At 43.2% G+C, this 13,460-nt stretch overlaps 1 long non-coding RNA gene across 1 annotated transcript; it reads right to left on the bottom strand.

Moving 5' to 3' along the window:
* Positions 1–3,601: 3,601 nt before the first annotated feature.
* On the bottom strand, positions 3,602–12,430 carry LOC124794514. Its single transcript, XR_007016585.1, has 2 exons — positions 12,044–12,430; positions 3,602–3,871 (listed from the first exon to the last, which is right to left on the bottom strand). It is a non-coding gene; the product is annotated as an uncharacterized LOC124794514 (long non-coding RNA).
* Positions 12,431–13,460: the final 1,030 nt, after the last annotated feature.

Genomic DNA, 13,460 nt, shown 5'->3' with positions numbered 1-13,460 from the left:
AGGTTCCCCGTCTGAGCTTGTGTGCTATGTCTGATAGCCCCGTAGTCGATGGTACCGTAAACTCTTACTTCCTTCCTTTCTTTCCGGTTGTGTCATAATAATAATACACTCCTGGAAATTGAAATAAGAACACCGTGAATTCATTGTCCCAGGAAGGGGAAACTTTATTGACACATTCCTAGGGTCAGATACATCACATGATCACACTGACAGAACCACAGGCACATAGACACAGGCAACAGAGCATGCACAATGTCGGCACTAGTACAGTGTATATCCACCTTTCGCAGCAATGCAGGCTGCTATTCTCCCATGGAGACGATCGTAGAGATGCTGGATGTAGTCCTGTGGAACGGCTTGCCATGCCATTTCCACCTGGCGCCTCAGTTGGACCAGCTTTCGTGCTGGACGTGCAGACCGCGTGAGACGACGCTTCATCCAGTCCCAAACATGCTCAATGGGGGACAGATCCGGAGATCTTGCTGGCCAGGGTAGTTGACTTACACCTTCTAGAGCACGTTGGGTGGCACGGGATACATGCGGACGTGCATTGTCCTGTTGGAACAGCAAGTTCCCTTGCCGGTCTAGGAATGGTAGACCGATGGGTTCGATGACGGTTTGGATGTACCGTGCACTATTCAGTGTCCCCTCGACGATCACCAGTGGTGTACGGCCAGTGTAGGAGATCGCTCCCCACACCATGATGCCGGGTGTTGGCCCTGTGTGCCTCGGTCGTATGCAGTCCTGATTGTGGCGCTCACCTGCACGGCGCCATACACGCATACGACCATCATTGGCACCAAGGCAGAAGCGACTCTCATCGCTGAAGACGACACGTATCCATTCGTCCCTCCATTCACGCCTGTGGCGACACCATTGGAGGCGGGCTGCACGATGTTGGGGCGTGAGCGGAAGACGGCCTAACGGTGTGCGGGACCGTAGCCCAGCTTCATGGAGACGGTTGCGAATGGTCCCCGCCGATACCCCAGGAGCAACAGTGTCCCTAATTTGCTGGGAAGTGGCGGTGCGGTCCCCTACGGCACTGTGTAGGATCCTACGGTCTTGGCGTGCATCCGTGCGTCGCTGCGGTCCGGTCCCAGGTCGACGGGCACGTGCACCTTCCGCCGACCACTGGCGACAACATCGATGTACTGTGGAGACCTCACGGCCCACGTGTTGAGCAATTCGGCGGTACGTCCACCCAGCCTCCCGCATGCCCACTATACGCCCTCGCTCAAAGTCCGTCAACTGCACATACGGTGCACGTCCACGCTGTCGCGGCATGCTACCAGTGTTAAAGACTGCGATGGAGCTCCGTATGCCACGGCAAACTGGCTGACACTGACGGCGGCGGTGCACAAATGCTGCGCAGCTAGCGCCATTCAACGGCCAACACCGCGGTTCCTGGTGTGTCCGCTGTGCCGTGCGTGTGATCATTGCTTGTACAGCCCTCTCGCAGTGTCCGGAGCAAGTATGGTGGGTCTGACACACCGGTGTCAATGTGTTCTTTTTTCCATTTCCAGGAGTGTATTTCGAATATTCCATGAGAACTCTCCCACTTAAAACATGCTGGACAATGTATTAAATAACATATTTGTTTCCATACCCCTCACCTCCCTCCCTCCCTCACACACAGACACACACACACACACACACACACACACACACACACACACACATCTGTTCGGCGAATGACTAGTAACCCAGACTATTTACTTACAAAGGAAGTGGAAGCTCTGCACCTGATTGTGAGCCACCTGGCGTATCACTCACTGCCATTCATTGCCGACGTCTCACTCGGTGTTGCTTATCTTCATTATCTGATGTCTGTAAAACATGTTGGCTCTTATCGGAGAGTGAAAATTTTTTGAAGGCTCCATCGCGCTTACCTGCTTGGCTTGTCAACACTCACGTACTTGAACGATTTATGTGACTGTATATAGGACGCTGCCACGATAAGTCGAGTAGCATTCGTGCTCACTTGTGTACTCTCACCTGTATAGCAACTGTGATGAATCCTTCTGCGTGATGTTATACTGAAATAGATGACCATACGCTATTTGTAGTACTCATTTCGCCCCAAAATGTAAGTCGCCAGTTTGTTTCCTACCTTGCAGCCTCATGTTTTGCTGGCCGTTTACATATGGGTACGTAACTGCTTACTTGTTTGAGCCACAAGCAGCTTATTTGAGGTGTAAGATTCAGTATCCCAGTCAGCATAATGCAGATTTTCCGTAGTTTCATTGCTCGCTTTCTTGGAGGTGGCAAGAACTGTAGTTTCAAAAATATCGCGGTTACCTTAGTTTATCAATTACCTACGAACTGCGCAAATACTTGCTCTCTAATGACCACGCCGCACGGAGTGGCCACGCGGTTAGAGGCGCCATGCCACGGATTGCTCGGCCGCTCCCGCCGGGGTTCGAGTCCTCCCTCGGGCATGGGTGTGTGTGTTGTTCTTAGCGTAAGTTAGTTTAAGTAGTGTGTAAGTTGGGGGTTGGGTTGGGTTGTTTGGGGAAGGAGACCAGACAGCGAGGTCATCGGTCTTATCGGATTAGGGAAGGATGTCGGCCCTGCCCTTTCAAAGGAACCATCGCGGCATTCGCCTGGAGCGATTTAGGGAAATCACGGAAAACCTAAATCAGGATGGTCGGACGAGGGATTGAACCGTCGTCCTCCCGAATGCGAGTAGTGTGTAAGTCTAGGGACCGATGACCTCAGCAGTTTGGTACCTTAGTAATCCACACACATTTGAACATTTGCTAATGAGCGCGATGTTGTTGTAGCGTTAAACTATAACCATACTTCTACATGTCTTTGGGCTACATACTGCTATTTGTGAAATCATTTATTGCACATGTGGCACTGAAATAGTTAAGAAGAAACGCCTTCAACTAAAATACATTTTGCTCTCTGTGACACTAATTATTTATATCTGCTGAGTACCAAAGACATTTTTAGCTATGTATTTTCCTTCTTTGTCGAGGAAGTTTGGATCATTAGAGGATAGAGGAGATCACTTTTCCTTGAAGTACCACGTTTGTGAATATTGCTGTCATTCTGAAACTCGAATGAACCAGTAACGATATGATTCATTACAGCATAAATTTGCTGCGATTTTGTTATTGGTATTACTAATCCCTAAAATAGATAAATCACATACTTAGTTCAATTTAGTCTGAAAGCCTTAATGTCGTTCTTGCTGAGACGAAAAGTTATCGCGAGGTATCATCCAACCGAAAAGCAATGAACTGAAATATGAAAATAAGTGGACTGTATATATAAATCTTCAGACTTAGCAATCACTTATAAGACAAAAGTGAATGAATATATTTCTATTCAAAATTAAGTTCTCATCAACCGTCGATTACTCTATCCTGTGTCTTACATTTACTGGTATAACATTTTTGATGTTTCAGATTTACCATTGGGTACATTTAGGTTGACGAACCATTGTGTCATAGGTTTCATATTCTTGCGTACTTGTTACTCACAAACTTACTGCCAGATGTTGAGAATTAAGCATTTTCTTTTGTTATATGAGCGAAAAGACCAATCCTTGTTGCTATTCAAACAGCGATTTCTGCTATGTAGTAAAACAATATTTAAACATAGACTTTTCGTATACTTTATTTACAAAATTCCTTCCAGTATGAATACAAAGAGTATAAAAAGGTACCAATCAACAGGAGATATTGAAGACGTTGTGCTGTGATTTCCGTTGATCACATAACGTGGGTCACATAACGTTGATCACATAACTGGCAGCGGCTGGACCACGCCGTTGCTTCTCCACGCAGGCAGTCTCGTCTGGCAGCGCCCACGAGCATTCAGTGTGAGGTTCGGCTGCCGCGATCGGCGCCCCGGTAGCCCTCTGCAACATAGACAACACGCACATAGGCATCACTACACATGCTTAGTCCCCAATTTTCATGTCACGAAATAATGCATCTGAAAGGACTGAAACGTCAACGAGAACTAAATTATGTTTACAAAATCTGACTAATTTTTGATTGGTGTTACGAAATGTACATCCAGTAGCATGCAGTGGTCAAAACATTTGTTCAAGGACACAGAAGCTGATAAAATCATGGTGACTGACAACAAAACCAATTCTTTTAGATTACTGAGAAATAACGACAGTCAGCGTGTTGTAATTCCCTTCATAGCAAGTTGCAACGCGTACAGGGACTGCCGACCACAGATTTTGGGTCATATCGCAAGTGCTGTCGGTGATTTTTACAATATGCCTGCTTCATTTTGGGGTTCATATCTTCAGTTCCGTTCACTGGCAAAGCAACTGTAGTGCAACCCCATCTTCAGAAAGCCGTCATGTAGAGTATGTATCCAGTCATTTAGTAAGTCCATGCTTTAGCGAGAATTCAGGGTCAACTTTTAGGTATATATTACTGAGAAGCATAGATATGTCTTTGAACCCGGATTTGAGTTGTTAAGTGAACAAAGCGTTCGGAATAGCGGAGACGCGGTGTTCGACGAACCTATTATAGCGAACGCCGGGCACTGAAATGCGTTTATCTGTTATTAGATCATGGATGACAAAAGTCGTTTAACTGTATCGATGTTTTGACTTTCCGGAGGAAACTGAGTGAACAAGGGAACAGGAAAACTAGATTATTTCTCGAAAGTGAAATGAAGGCAAGTGATACTAAATACAATACGTTTTGAAGATAACTTTGTAAATAAGTTGTCAGTATTCAGCGAATTGAGCGTAAGTAATATAATGGGCTTACAACATGTACCACGTTTTGTAAACGCAATAAGTAGCAGTTTCCGGTAAGAACATGTGTATTTTAGACTATACGTGTTTTTCGGTTATCCGTGTTGTCCAAGAACCGTAATAAACCGGATAACAGCGAGTCTGCTGTATAGAATACCATTTTTTTGTAACTTACGATTAGATTAATGCTCGTAAGGGGAGAGACATATAAATATTATAGTTATTTTCCCCTGTGTCACTTTAATCATAACGTTGATGGCAGTAGCGCGGGTGTTTGGACATGTTACCAAGACTAAATTTTAAAAAGTATGATAGGTCTTTCACACGTAACATTCTGTTATTCTCAGAAATTTGTGTGACACGACTCGCTTCAGTGTACATTCAGCGCTCATTTTCGGACATAGGGAACATTAACCTTTTCGTTCTTTTTCCTGTTTGACCACCTCTTCAGCTCTAGTCTGTAGTTTGTGCTCATTCTATACGGTCTAAAGGATTGAGGAGTTGCAACAGACAAATTGAGTCACATTGCGCTATCTGTGCTCTGTTGCGCTAAACTTTAAACACGGACCCTGTTCCAGCAAGCACTCGCATGCGCAACACGCGACGTACGCTGCGTCACGCAGTGCTTGGCAGGCAAATATACATATGGTCCCCGTCACATGCGTGACCTGTTGCTTTGTTGCCGAGACGCCGGAGTAGAAACAAACAAGTGCCACCGCGCACCGCCCACGCAACAAACCAACCTCGTGACGAAACACGCCGAGTCAGCAGTGACGCTGCAGAAGGACTCTCTCTGCTCATGGACTCTGACATACCTCAGCACGACCTGTTGAACAGTTCACCTGTCTAAATGTGAACTAGGAACTGAAGTAAAGGTACGCGATCAAAAAACTATTTTCTAATCAGTCAATTTTTTCTGTCTGTTAAACTATACTTTTTAGTGATTCAGTCATGTGACTGAGACAGCAAAGTGTGCTATTTATAAGCTTTTCTAATGTTTTGGTAGTCTGATAATAATAGGGCTTCTCGTCAAAAAGTGTGTACTATCGGTAACAGCATCTGCCATAAACCCAATGTGAATGTAAACTGTTTCGCCACCGTTTATTTAATTTGTACAGATTTCACGGTGTTATACTATTCTTTTCCATTCTCCGCCTACAAGAGGATTGTCGTTGTGATAGGGCTATGGAGACGGATACATTACTTTGTCTTTATAGCCCTTCTCACGTCAGGTGTTCCATATACCACTAATCGAGGATCGTCTAATATCATAATGCTTCCTCGACATTTTTGTTTTTTGGTTTCAGTTTTCTACCGTCGTTTACGTATAGTGTCTTCAATAGAAGTACGGAACTATTGAGTTTTGACAATTTGTGAGCGGGCTGGTTAAAAAATTTTGCTATTTGTAGAAAAATCGCTCGAGAGAAACGATTCATAGCACACAATTTTATGACTAAATAGTAACTGAATCTATTCTTGTTTACATGAAACACACACAACCCGATTACTTTTAAAAACTGTATGAAAAGTGTATTCTGTCGACCAAATTTACACTTGACTTACGTTATTACACAATATGTACAAAACAAAATAATATTAATTTCACTGAGGGCAAGAAAAACCTTTGTGAACCGTTCCACTCTCTAAAGGCGCTCGGAAAAATACGAGCACTTATATTTTTCTGTACGAACCCTGATTTCTCTTATTTTGTCGTGATGCTCATTTCTTCCTATGTAGGAGGGTGCCAACAGAATATTTTCGCAATAGGAGAAGAAAACTGGTGATTGAAACTCGTCGCAACGAAAAACTCATTTGTTTTAATGACTGCCACTCCAATTTATATATCACGTGTGTGGCACTATCTCCCGCGATAATACAAAACGAGCTGACCTTCTCTGAACTTTTTCAATGCCATCCGTCAGTCTCACCTGATGCGGATCCCACACTGCACAGCAATACTCCAGAACAGAGCGGAGAAGTCTGTTTAGTGACCTGTCGCACCTGCTAGGTGTTCTGCCAATGAATCGCAGTCTTTGGTTTGTTCTCCCCACAGTATTTATCATACAGTATGAGTAACAGAAAGGATCGTTTGATGCGACCCAATCTGAGGCATCAAGAAATCATTAATTTCGTAATGGAAAGAAGTATGGGGAGTAAAATTTGTAGAGGCAGACCAACCTTTGAGTAAGGTAAGTATGTTCAGATAGATGTAGGTTATGTTAGTTATGCAGAGATAGAGAAGGTTGCACATGACAAACTAGTGTGCACAGCTGCCTGAAAGCAGTCTTCGAACAGAAGACAACGACAACAGAAACAACAACAACATGAACGCCTTATCTACGTTGGGCAAAGAGCTTTCCATTTTGCCACGGAACTTTCTGAGAACAGTGAACTGTGATTAGTGTTAATTTTGTTATTCCAGAAAGAGTGTTATCAGTATTTTATACAATGTGTACCACATTTGTGCCTCAAAGATATTTTCGTGGTGTGATTTCACCTAGACACCTTGACACGCAAGACTCTCAAAACGATGGTCATTGTGTTATCTAAACTTTGGAAATTACCTATATAAATGCGTAAACTTCGTTTCTCAGAGAGAGATTTCCTCCCTAATATCATTTCGCAGCGAAAAAAATAAAGTATTTAGTATTCCTGACAAGAAATTACATTCTAAAACTGCATTTCAAATGGTAGATTTTTATCGATTTCCTCCTGAACGTTATTCTCTGAATACTGTTCATTTGCTCGATTCTTCCCGTTTAAGTACTCTCTGACACAACAACTTTCGTCTCCTTGGCAGAAATCATCCCACTTTGCAACGAGTTACGGCAGGAAAATCTATTTCAAGTATGGTGACTGCTGTATCACAAATTAAGAGACAAATTTGCTTAAAAATATCATGAAGGGTTGACTCATTTTTCTACAAAACGATACTTCAACAGAATTTATAAGCTTTCTGGTTCAATATCTATAAGCTTATAAATCTGTAAGCTTCTTATTGTGGAACATAGTACATAATAAGTAGGAAGTAGTTGTCAGTTGTGTGATAATGAAACTACTTCGTGCTGCAACTTGAATTTCATGTACCCTAAACAGCTTAGTGTCAAGTCTACGAAAACTACAATCTCAGAGAGAGAGAGAAAATATCTGTGGCAGCTAGAAATAAACGTCCTCTCATTTATTACTTTTATTGCTACAGATACAGCGATTTCTTTTCTAAGAGACATATTATTTAAGCTCTAAAAGGAACCATATCCTTCGATAACCAAGTTCTATTGATGCCAAATATTGAGATGAAACAGAGGAAACTGTGTCTAAGATTGTAATTCCAAGGTAACGCTCTGTATGGTCTTGCAAAAATTGTTGTAGAAAAAGCAATGAAATGAGACATCGTGTTATAGAAGGATGGTATGGATTTAACGTACAGATAAAATACAACATGAAGAAATGTTATAAGTAAACGAAAATCAGGTTTATACGCGAGGCAAATGCTAAAGGAACCAGTAAGAGTTTTTATGCATATATACTGCAATGGCGAGTGAAAGTTTGTGCCAAGGGCGCGAATCGAACACAGGTCTCTTGCTTACTAAGGCAGGTTGCTGGCCGCTAAGCCACGTTTGCACAGGGGTTCGCACAGCTGCACGAATTACCCAGGCAGGTCTCCCTCCTCGAACCAAATTCTCATTGCCACACGAGTCTACTTTAAATTTTCCGTTACGCACGCTCCTCACTAGCCACCCCACTCTATATACAAAAAATCAGATTTGATCCATTATAAGTGGTTCTGAAAGCCTGCGACTGTGAAAACAATAGGTTTGTTTATAAATAACTCATCTGCTACCAGTCACGATTTTCTTTATTTTATTTTTCCAAGACGCGTTTCGAAAAATGACTCCCATTTTCAAGTGTTTTTTTGTGTTTGTTATGTCATTTCTATGTGATGTTGTCGAGGTGTGAGATTCTGCTTCATTTCTTTGATTTTGCAAAATAGATATAAGTCAATTATGACCCAAATTGTTAAGGTAAATAACCTCTATACAAAAGCATGTCATACCCTGTGGAAGACCTATAATGTCATCTCTGTTGACTACTTGTGGAAACATCTGTGTAACTGTTTTGTTTATGAAAACGTTTTCGATGTTTAAAAGTGTACAACAAGTTGTGTGTGATGTTTAGTGTGTGTGTGAGACTCTGCACAAATGGGCCATAAGGAAACTGTAAGTACAAATTCTTATAAATTTCGCCACTAACTTCACAAAAAGATCGATAACCAACTAAAAATCGCGTGTTTTCTTATATATTGCAGTAAAGTCAACGAAATTAAGCACAATCTCACACATCGACAACATCACATAGAAATGACATAACAAACACGCACAAAAAAAACGCACATGAAAATGGGAATCATTTCCCGAAACGCGTCGTGCGAAAAATAAAATAAAGAAAATTGTGACTGGTAGCAAATGAGTTACTTATAAACAAACCCATTACAAAAAATCATGTCTTCATGACACCATAAAGTCTCTGAAATCGTGACATTTGACTTGTAGTAATAGTTTTTTGCCACTGGCAGGATACAGTAGAAGAGTAGTATTATATGGATGACAAAGACCAAAATATATATAACAGGCTATCAAGAATGTCGTGTGCAGAAGATTTGCGAAGAAATGAAGACTGTCGACGTAAGATGAGGAAGAGAACGGTATTAATCCATCGGGCACACTGACATACAAGCACGTACAGTTAACAAACTGCGAAAATCACTTCACGAGCGTCTTCAGCCGGCGTATCATCATGAAAGATCATATATGCAAACACAGTATAATCTGCTTGATAATTATTCTACGTAATATTGCTACACTAGATTTCTTTATTGTTAGCGTATGGAAATATGTTTATTCTTCGTGTTAATCGCCCTGAGGCCCGATTGTACTAAGAGTCGCATCGTGCCTTATTTGTTGAGAATCTTGCCATCGATTTGTTAACGCAGCCGATTCCTTCATCGAGTTTCATCTTCTTTCACAGTCAAGGAAAAAAGATTTCTCGAGAAGGATATAGAAACAGCGTAAGAACGTTAACAAAATTATTACTGTAGTTTTTCAAGCTTTCTTAGCGAAATTCACAATCTCCGTATTTCCGAGTTTGCTACCGAGTTCAACAGTAGGCTAGAAAATCTGTTAGAATAAAACTAAAGTATTATGCCGTCAACACAATAGAAAATAACTGTTATCAACTGACAGTGAGTCATAGAACTGGTAGATGTGGTTTTGTGTTTAGGTAGTTGAAGACTACAACAGGATGGACAGATTAAGAAGTGCTAGTAGAATTAAAACTTCCTGGAATACTTTTGGTAAAGTAACTGGGATTTTCTATGTTACGGTTCTAATGTATGTGAAAAGGAAAGCTGAGATCGCTGTGTGTTACCAGTTTTGACATGCCAATGAAGTGTGGTTTTGTAAAGCGAAAATCATTCAAAAACAGTCAGGTTTGTTCAGTAGAAAATAGAGAGATGCATGGTGGGAGTTTCTGTGATACGCGGGAAGCAAACAATTGGATGTGAGAACGGACTGGACTGGAAAATGAAATCTTCGTTGATCCATTATGGATCGTGGGACGACGGCTGACATGAACTTCTTGAGGCAATAATTTACCAACAGCGGTACGTATTGTAGAAATTTATTTTATTTTATGTTACCAGTTTCAGCATTATATTGATGCCACCATCAGGCCCCGCTCGTCATAGTCATAAAATCGCTATACACGGAAGGAGCCATATAACTGGACCCGTGAATCAATTCTTCCGTGTCGCCTGGCCACCAAGAGCTGTTGCAGGACGAATTGATACAGTTATATGGCTGCTTCCGTGTGTAGCGATTTTACGACTATGACGAGTGGGGCCTGGAGATGGCATCAATATAATGCCGAAACTGGTAGCACATAGAAGTTCATAAAATAAAATAAATTTCTACAATACATACGGCTGTTGGTAATTTATTGCATCAAGAAGGAAAATGAAGCGGACGGAAGCAGGACATGTAGCCTGGAGAGCAGATGGTACATGGACCTAGAGAGACTCTACATGATTCCAAGACATAAGGAAAGACATAATGGAAGCGGACAGGAGGTAGATGACATTAGAAAACATGAAAACCAACGTGGATGTGCATAGCCGAAGAACGGAACGGATGAAAACGTCTGGTGCAGGTTTTTGTGCGCTACTGGATGTAAACGGCTCGTGGTAACTCGACAGCTTTTCTAGCTTCCGCGGATCTCTGTTGCTCTCTGTCTAGCGTGTCCAAACAGCGAGAGTCCGAAAGCTGCAGCTGGCACTCCAGTTCATGACAGAAGGGGAATTTGTCGAGATGCGATAGAAAAAATGATTACTTCAACAAGGCACAAACTCGGAAATTGGAAAATTAGGAATGTTATTGAAGATGGTGTGGTGTATAAGCATAGATCGTCCAGTATAAGTTAACGTTTGATTAAAGGACTGCTATATGTGGAAGGACTTGGAAGAGCAGTTGAACGGAATGGACATTGTCTTGAAAGGAGGATATAAGATGAACATCAACAAAAGCAAAATGAGGATAATGGAATGTTGTCGAATTAAGTCGGGTGATGCTGAGGGTATTAGATTAAGAAATGAGACACTTAAAGTAGTCAAGGAGTTTTGCTATTTGGGGAGCAAAATAACTGATGATGATCGAAGTAGAGAGGATATAAAATGCAGACTGGCAATGGCAAGGAAAGCGTTTCTGAAGAAGAGAAATTTGTTAACGTCGAGTATAGATTTAAGTATCAGGAAGTCGTTTTTGAAAGTATTTGTATGGAGTGTAGCCATGTATGGAATTGAAACATGGACGATAAATAGTTTAGACAAGAAGAGAATAGAAGCTTTCGAAATGTGGTGCTACAGAAGAATGCTGAAGATTAGATGGGTAGATCACATAACTAATGAGGAGGTACTGAATAGGATTGGGGAGAAGAGAAGTTTGTGGCACAACTTGACTAGAAGAAGGGATCGGTTGGTAGGACATGTTCTGAGGCATCAAGAGATCACGAATTTAGTACGGGAGGGCAGCGTGGAGGGTAAAAATCGTAGAGGGAGACCAAGAGATGAATACACCAAGCAGATTCAGAAGGATGAAGGTTGCAGTAGGTAATGGGAGATGAAGAAGCTTGCACAGGATAGAGTAGCATGGAGAGCTGCATCAAACCAGTCTCAGGACTGAAGACCACAACAACAACATATGTGCAAGGGCGAACAAGAGTTTGTGTCTTTAATCAGATAACGCTGAAATGACGTACCGTGAAACGCGTCACCAGATATCCCTGCAGATGCCGAGCCTGTCAGGGAGCTGTCCCTGGGGACAGAGGGACCTGGAGGAAGAGGAGTAGACCCTCCTACCGGCTACCCTGCTGAGGATGCGCGGCAGCGGTAGCACCTTGGTCGGCCAGGCGCCCGTAACGACCAACTGCTCGCTTTGCGCATGCGACCCCTCGCCGCCTTCCAGTGGTGACGTCTCCGTGCTGGAGGCCTCGTCCACGGGCCCCAGAACCACGTCCGGGACTGCCGGGACGTCCAGCACGTAGCAGAGCGTCTGCGCGGCGCACAGAGCGACCAAGAGCGACAAGACGGAGAGCTTCATTGCGACGGAGCGGACTGCAGCCTCCGGGGTCCGCAAGAGCCGCTTATATCGCCAATTGGAGCGCGGCTGCTTGCTTATCGCGCGGGAGTACCGCGCCACGTGGGAGCGGCGCTCCCCTGCTGACGTCACGCTACCTCTTCCGGAGAAGTCGGCCCCTCGCAGCGGGCCGCTGTGCGTTTGCCCGCAAGATCCCGTTGCGTCATCGGCAGATGCGCTCTTCCTATCCGTCACTGCTTCTGTTTCCTTCCGACTCCTCCTCTCTGACGTAATCGTACGTCCGAAGAACTCCATTCATGGGCATGATAGGTTCTATAACAAACCATACGCTCTCTCTGCGTGCTCGCGCAACGACTTGCCTTCTGTCCGAGGTACGTATGTTGAGAAAATGTTCAACAACCCAAGGTGTCGGTGGTCTTGAAGAAATTGTGGATGAGGTACAGACGAAAAATTGATCTCTAAGTTACTAAATTTCAGATGTATTGTCATATACAGTGGAAACTCGATTAACCGTCATCGTCGGGACCGTGGTCGTGACGGTTGAGCGAATAGACGGATAACAGAAACACTGTATTCCTCTAAAGCATAACCTAAATCAATTATTTTATGTATAGACACAGTAATACAGGGTGTTACAAAAAGGTACGGCCAAACTTTCAGCGAACATTCCTCACACACAAAGAAAGAAAATATGTTATGTGGACATGTGTCCGGAAACGCTTACTTTCCATGTTAGATCTCATTTTATTACTTCTCCCCAAATCACATTAATCATGGAGTGGAAACACACAGCAACAGAACGTACCGGCATGACTTCAAACACTTTGTTCCAGGAAATGTTCAAAATGTCCTCCGTTAGCGAGGATACATGCATCCACCCTCCGTCGCATGGAATCCCTGATGCGCTGATGCAGCCCTGGAGAATGGCGTATTGTATCACAGCCGTCCACAGTACGAGCATGAAGAGTCTCTACATTTAGTACCTGGGTTGCGTAGACAAGAGCTTTCAAATGCCCCCATAAATGAAAGTCAAGAGGGTTGAGGTCAGGAGAGCGTGGAGGCCATGGAATTGGTCCGCC

This window comes from Schistocerca piceifrons, chromosome 1 (assembly GCF_021461385.2).
Source record: "Schistocerca piceifrons isolate TAMUIC-IGC-003096 chromosome 1, iqSchPice1.1, whole genome shotgun sequence".
Taxonomy (NCBI): Eukaryota; Metazoa; Arthropoda; class Insecta; order Orthoptera; family Acrididae; genus Schistocerca; species Schistocerca piceifrons.
This window is presented reverse-complemented; position numbering and strand designations above follow the sequence as displayed.